This window comes from Quercus lobata, chromosome 9, assembly GCF_001633185.2.
Source record: "Quercus lobata isolate SW786 chromosome 9, ValleyOak3.0 Primary Assembly, whole genome shotgun sequence".
Taxonomy (NCBI): domain Eukaryota; kingdom Viridiplantae; phylum Streptophyta; class Magnoliopsida; order Fagales; family Fagaceae; genus Quercus; species Quercus lobata.
The window spans coordinates 29,074,054-29,081,063 of NC_044912.1; positions in this window are offsets into that span (position 1 = coordinate 29,074,054).

A 7,010-nucleotide genomic window follows, 5' to 3' on the forward strand; every position below is an offset into this window, starting at 1 on the left:
CATTGCCTAAGCTCCCTACTAGAAAAAGGCCCAAATTTGGGGGGCAAAAAGTGTTTGTTTAATTTTTTGGGAGATATTAAAAAAAATTAGTTTACATATATATATATTTTTTTACTATTAAGAAGGCCCAAAGAATTAAGTAATGCTAGAGATAGAGATAAGAAAAATTTAAATAATAGGTCTTAGAAATAGATGTATTATTAATCACAAGTAATTCAAATAGTAAAATGTTAAAAATACTATAAATTTTACTACACAACTTTTATAATTTGATGTGATAATGAATATGATAGGTGAACTTCAACAAACTATTAAATATTTTTTTGAATGAATTTTTGTGATTGGTGATATACCTTTGTAATTCTCATGTTGTAAATTTTATAATATCTCTAGCATTTTTGTAAGCCTCGTGTCACTGATCACATTCATTACAATATTAGTTTGTAGCAAAATTTGTTATAACTTTAGTATTTTCTCAAAAAAAAAAAAATAAAAAAAAAAAGTAAAAAGAATGGATTTAAAAAAAAATTATTATATAAAATTTTAGTTAAATATTAGGCGAAAAACACATTTTGGTCCCTACATTTTTAGCCGATTTCCGTTTTAGTCCCTAAGTTTTTTTTTTACCGCTTTTAGTCCCTCTCCTGAAAAACGCTTCCATTTTAGTCCCTGCCGTTACATCAGAAACGGATGTTGCAGACGTGGCAAACGGCAAAATTAAATAATAATAAACTAATGTCCACGTGGCCTAAATTAATAATAAAAAATATTTTTTAATGCCACATCATCATCTAAATTAAAAAAATTAATTTATTAATTTTAACTAAATAAAAAAATTAATTTATCAATTCTAACTAAATAAAAAAAAATTAAAAAATCTCATCAAAAAAAAAAATCGAAAACAAATTTAAAACTAAACCCAGCAAGAACAACAAAACCCAGAAAAAACTAAACCCAGCAAGAACAACAAATTTAAAACCCAACAAAAACAAGATCAACAAAATACAAACACGGCAAATTTAAAACTCAAAAAATTAAATTCAAACCCATATTTGCAGAGAGCCACATTCCTCGTCGGTCATCCTCAAAAACTCGACCTTTTTCATTTGTTTTGTTTCACACCCACGTTGTTTTTGTTTTTTATTTATTTTTTTTATTTTTAATATTCAAAAGCAAATCAATCCTTTCTCTTATTCTTTGTTTTCAATGAAATGAACCTCAACTCAATTTTTGCTCAGATCCATGGAAGAGAAAACCCACAAGCTTTCTCTCTAAATACTCCAATGCCCAGATCTATTATTATCTCCTTCCATTTATACTAAACCAGAAGAACATGAAGAAGTCTTCGTCGAACATGAAGAAGAACATGACTCGCCTCACTCGCCCCTCCGATTCCACTCGCCACTCCGATCCGAACTCGACGACCCTCCCGAGACGCCTCCGTACCACTCTCCGGAGGCCTCGCCGAAGAAGCCGCCGCTGGACTACTCCAAAGCCGTCGTCGCCGTCGACAAGTACACTCAGTTCTCTCTGCAACAGTTGACGCCGGAGAAGCCGAACCTCACTAACAACAACAACAACAACGTCGCGACACAGACGGAGAAGTCGCCGTCGCCGTTGATGGTGTTGAGCAGGGCGATGAGGGAGGAGCCACAAACCCACAACTTGGTTTTGAGTTTGAGTTTCCATTCTTTGCTTTGGCTTTTTCTGATTTCTGGCTTTGGTTAGTTTTTTTTTTTTTTTTTTTTAAATAATTTCTGGGTTTGTGTTCTTGGATCTGGGTTTATGTTCTTGTTCAAGACACACTTAGATCTCAATTCATAAGATTTTTAGTTTTTAATTCTGTTTTTAATTTTTTTTATTTAGTTAAAATTAATAAATTAATTTTTTTAATTTAAATGCTGATGTGGCATTAAAAAATATTTTTTATTATTAATTTAGGCCACGTGGACATTAGTTTATTATTATTTAACTTTGCCGTTTGCCACGTCTGCAATATCCGTTTCTGATGTAACGACAGAGACTAAAATGGAAGCGTTTTTCAGGAGAGGGACTAAAAGCGGTAAAAAAAAAACTTAGGGACTAAAACGGAAATCGACTAAAAATGTAGGGACGAAAATGTGTTTTTCGCCTAAATATTATTTAAGTGATAACATAAAGGCTCATTTGAAGATTTCGATTTCACCTAATGCCTCCGAAACAAATATGACATTGCGCTTTCCTTAGGTTGTGGCAAATAGTATCAAAAGCAACCTAATAGCCCTACATTGTTCAATAGCATTGTGTAGCACAACGTGGTGATACCTTGAATTTGTGGATTGGAGCAGATTAAGTGTCCATTTAGGTTCCGTTTATTTTGTTAAAATTGAAATTTTTTTGCTGAAAATATAAAGGTAAAAGTTAGTTGAAACAGTACAATGAGATCCATAAATAGTACCAAAAAGTGTAATAAAATATATGAATAGTATTAAAAATAAATTGAATAGTAAAATAAATTGACAAAAATAAATCATGTCAAATCGTCCGGTAATTAAGACAGTATCGTGCAAATGTATACTGAGACTCTCGTATCAAGTATTTATTAGGTGGAAGTCAAACTGAGCTAATATAATCCACATCCGCTGGGTGGAATGTTAATTGCAATTGACTAGTTTTATTGGGATACATAGTAAATATGGCCCACGCTTCTTTATACAGTAGCAAATATTTTGAAGAATTTCAAAATTTTTTTTTTTTGAAGGCAACAAAACTTTATGGGTAAAAAAAAAAAGAAAAAAAAAAGTCATTTCGGATGCTATAAAGCAGCTTTCCACATTTAATTTGCAATCGTCCGTGCTAACTTTGAGGCCAAACTTGCTATGCGTTGTTTGCAAATGATTGCTAGTCTCATGTGAAATTGGATTTTATGAACAGGCCAAGTAGGCATTTTTTAAAGGGTAAGGTTTAAGTACAGTAGTTACATGATGATTTTTTAAGTTTTTCTCTTAAAATTTTATTATGTGGTTTTTTTTTCTTATGATATGAAAGTTTATTTTTAGTTGAGTGATCATATGGCAGAATTTTAAGAGGAGAATCTAAGGAACAATATTTAAGGTACTGTACATAAATTTTGTCATATTTTAAATATAATTTTGTGAGAATACGTATGTGTGAATGTCAATTTTAAAGTTTGATTGTAATATGAGTATGTATGTAAAAATAACAAAATTTAAAAATTTGATCAGGGAGGAATGTGTATTTGAAGGAACCAAATTTAAAAAAAGCAAACTATTTTTCATATGAAAAATATTAGTCTCATTTTGAAAACATTCTTTTAACCAAAAAAAAAAAAAAGGGACCAAATTGAAAACAACAAAAACAAAGTATATCGTACAAACAAGGACGAAACCACTTATTAGGGGGAAGGGATATGCAGCTAACTCGCCAAAACCGACTCGACATGACCCAACTCACCGGGTTGGGTTGGTTTTTAAGAGTTGGTGGGTTGGGTTGGGTTATGATTTTTTTTTTTTTTAAAATTTTTATAGTGGGTCAAGTTAGGTTCGGGTTATGAGATTTACAAATTTGCTTTATCCGATCCGACCCACCTATATTTAATATATTTTCAAATTAAAAAAATATATTATATAATTTTGTTATTTACTTTTTTGCCCCTCTTCCTAAATAAAACCCAAATCCTAAGCTCTTCTCATATAGGTTGTGTTTGTTTGGTGTTATGCTCATAATTATTTGGTTATGTATTTACTCTTATTTGTGGTGATGTTATTCTAATACTCAATTTAATAATAATAATAATAGTAATTAAAAAAAAAATGTCCAACCTATGAGTCCAACCCGACCCAATCCGATCCATGTGGGTTGGGTTGGGTTGGACCCTTGTGATGGGTTAGGTTGAGTTGGATTTTTTTAACCCACCATGGTGGAGTTGAGTTGAAAAAACTCTTCAACTTAACCCAACCCGACCCATGAACGCCCCTAGGGGAAGAGCATGACCCCATGAGTTTTATTTTTATAATATGTAGTAAATCATTTTAATATATATTTAATTAAAATTAGAAGTTTAGACTTCAGATTTTTTATTTTTTATTTTATCTAAGTCCTCTTAAGAATTAAGCTAGAACAAAGAGACCCCAAAAATGAACAAGACCACATGCTTTACTCCTATGACCTCCTACAAAACTTGTGAGTTGTGCTCTCCCTTACAAACAGAGGTTGCATTTATCGTATGGGCTCTTCAAATTGCTCTTGAAAAAATTGGGCATGAATTATTATAGAGGGGATGCAAAAATCTATTTTGACTATCTAGTACCTATGAGCTCGAAGGGAAAGCAAGTGGACTGGTCAATCTCCACCTTGCTCATAGGTAGTTTAGTTAGTAAATACTTAAACTCAAGTGGTACTAGTATATTGAGGGTACTTTAAGAAGTGTTGCCAATTTGTCTATGGACCACTAGTGTCTCAAGTTTCTCAATGCTATCCATGTCATTGGCTGGAGTAAGGGCTCTCACCCCAACCCATCTAGTTTCTCTCCCTCTTTCTATAATTAATTTTAAAATTACATTTAATTTTAGCAATCTTATTAATGATTTTGTTTTTTTACCACAACATACTTAAACTTTGAGATTTAAAAAAGAAAAAAAGAATAAAAAGAAAAAAGAGCGTCAAAATAGAAGTTTTGTATAAATAGGAGAGAGGATTAACTGTTGGATGATTGAAGGCTCTAATTATTTGCTATCACATGTCCACAGTGCAAAATTAATCTTTTGTAGAATTAATTCTTTTTAAATTTTAATTTTTGGATCAATCCATTGCTTCCAATACAAAAATTGATCTTGATTTTTTGAATAACTCTCATTCTTAAAGGTAATTTTTTTTTTTGTTTTTGTTTATAACCACAGTGCAAAATTAATCTTTTGTAGAATTAATTTTTAAAAAATTATAATTTTTGGATCAATCCATTGCTTCCAATACAAAAATTGATCTTGATTTTTTGAATAACTCTCATTTTTAAAGGTATTTTTTTTTTTGTTTATATTCTGGCCACTCTGAGATGAAATCCTTGTTTTTGTTTTTGTTTTTTGTTTTTTTTTCATGAGTATACATATATACTATTTTTGACAGGTATAATTTAAACCGACATAGTTTAACATCTCCCAAATCAATTAAGCTTGTTAGTTTATAGATAGCAGCTTATGCTAAGTTGTCTTCATCATGATACTTAGAAAATCCAAGATTCATACAACTTAACCAATTAAGCTTGTTAGTTCATAGATAGTTGTTCTCCATCATACTAGACAACCAATGTCTTCTGGCATTGGATTCCATTTAGATAAAAATAGGTAGTGAAATGAACCATTTTGGATAAAATTAAATGGATTATATACTCATAAAAAAGAAGTTAATTAATGTTGGGTACACTAGACTAATCGAAATGGTAGCTGGTCTACACCTGTGAAATGGTCAATCTTCTCGACCCCTTTTTGTGCTAACAAGCTGTGAATTTATAAATTAATAATTCGAGTTAACAATCTTTGCCAGTGAGATCTGTTGGGCAATCAACTTATTATCTCTGAAGAAAAAGGGGAAAAGGAAAAGAGAGAGTTGGTGTTGATCAGGTTAGTGGGTCAACCTTGGTTGTCTTCACATAACTAAGGCGACCACAGAGAACTTTCCATACTTCGTAGCATGCAAGTATTGAATTTCACCTAACAAAAGAAGAAAAGAAGCCGGGGAGGTGGGGGTGGGGGAACTTTCTTTAATGAGAAGCTGTAGGGACCAAAAAAAAATTGTGTCACAGTTATTGTCAAAATTCTTTTTTTTGGGAGAAACCGTTATTGTCAAAATTCTGAAATAATAGATAATGAATAGTGAAAAAAAATAAGTGATGGGTCCATGTGAAATAATTTTACGCTATTCACAATCGATCATTTCAACAAATTGACAAATAGTATGGTCATAAAAAGAACTATTACTTAATATTGGAGCTTTCTTGGTCATTGACAATATAAGAGGTGGGGTGGGGGGTGTTGATAACAACTTGTGATGTCTTCCAATTTCCAAGTAATTCACTAAAGTTATAACTTAAATTTACATTACTTTTTCTCTTTCCTTACACTCATCTAAAAGAAAACTTTTCTCTTAAGGTTTGTGCTCAAATGACACACAATTCCTAACTTTTGTCCGAATTTCAAGCTAACAAAATCTATTGAATTTAGATTTTTTTTTCTTCTTTTTGGTGTGTCTTTTTGAAAAGGTGCATCCACCTTGAATCATATTTGATTATCCAAAAATTATATATAAAAGAAATCTGTCACTTACAATGTTTATGTGAGTTGGGGTTATGGGCCACTCGACATTTCATTTTGGTATACACTGTGCCCATATCATAGATAGGTGAACAAGGATCCAGTGACTGGGCAACCCTACCCTAGGACTAGAGGCTAGGGAATTCTGGGTTAGGGTGTCGCATAACATACCGATCTAGACTAAGATTTGGTGCAATAGAGGAAAAAGTTGAGAAGGTAAAATGATAAAAAAAGTCAAAAAGTTTTGATCCAAAGATTAAGATTAAAAGAAAACTTTTCTCTTAAAGGTTTGTGCTCAAATGACACACAATTCCTAACTTTTGTTCGAATTTCAAGCTAATAGAATCTGATTGAATTTAGATTTTTATTTTTATTTTTTATTATTTTTTTTTTTGTTTTGGTGTGTGTCTTTTTGAAAAGGTGCATCCACCTTGAATCATATCTGATAATCCAAAAATTATATATAAAAGAAATCTATCACTTACAATGTTTGTATGAGATGGGGTTATGGGCTTGACATTTGATTTTGGCATACGCTGTGCACATATCATAGATAGGATCCAGTGATTGGGCAACCCAACCCAAGGACTAGGAGCTAGGGAATTTTGGGTTAGGGTGTTGAATAACATACCTATCTAGATTGAGATTTGCTGCAATAGTCCCATGCAATTGTGAGAGGAAAAAGTTGAGAAGGTAAAATGATAA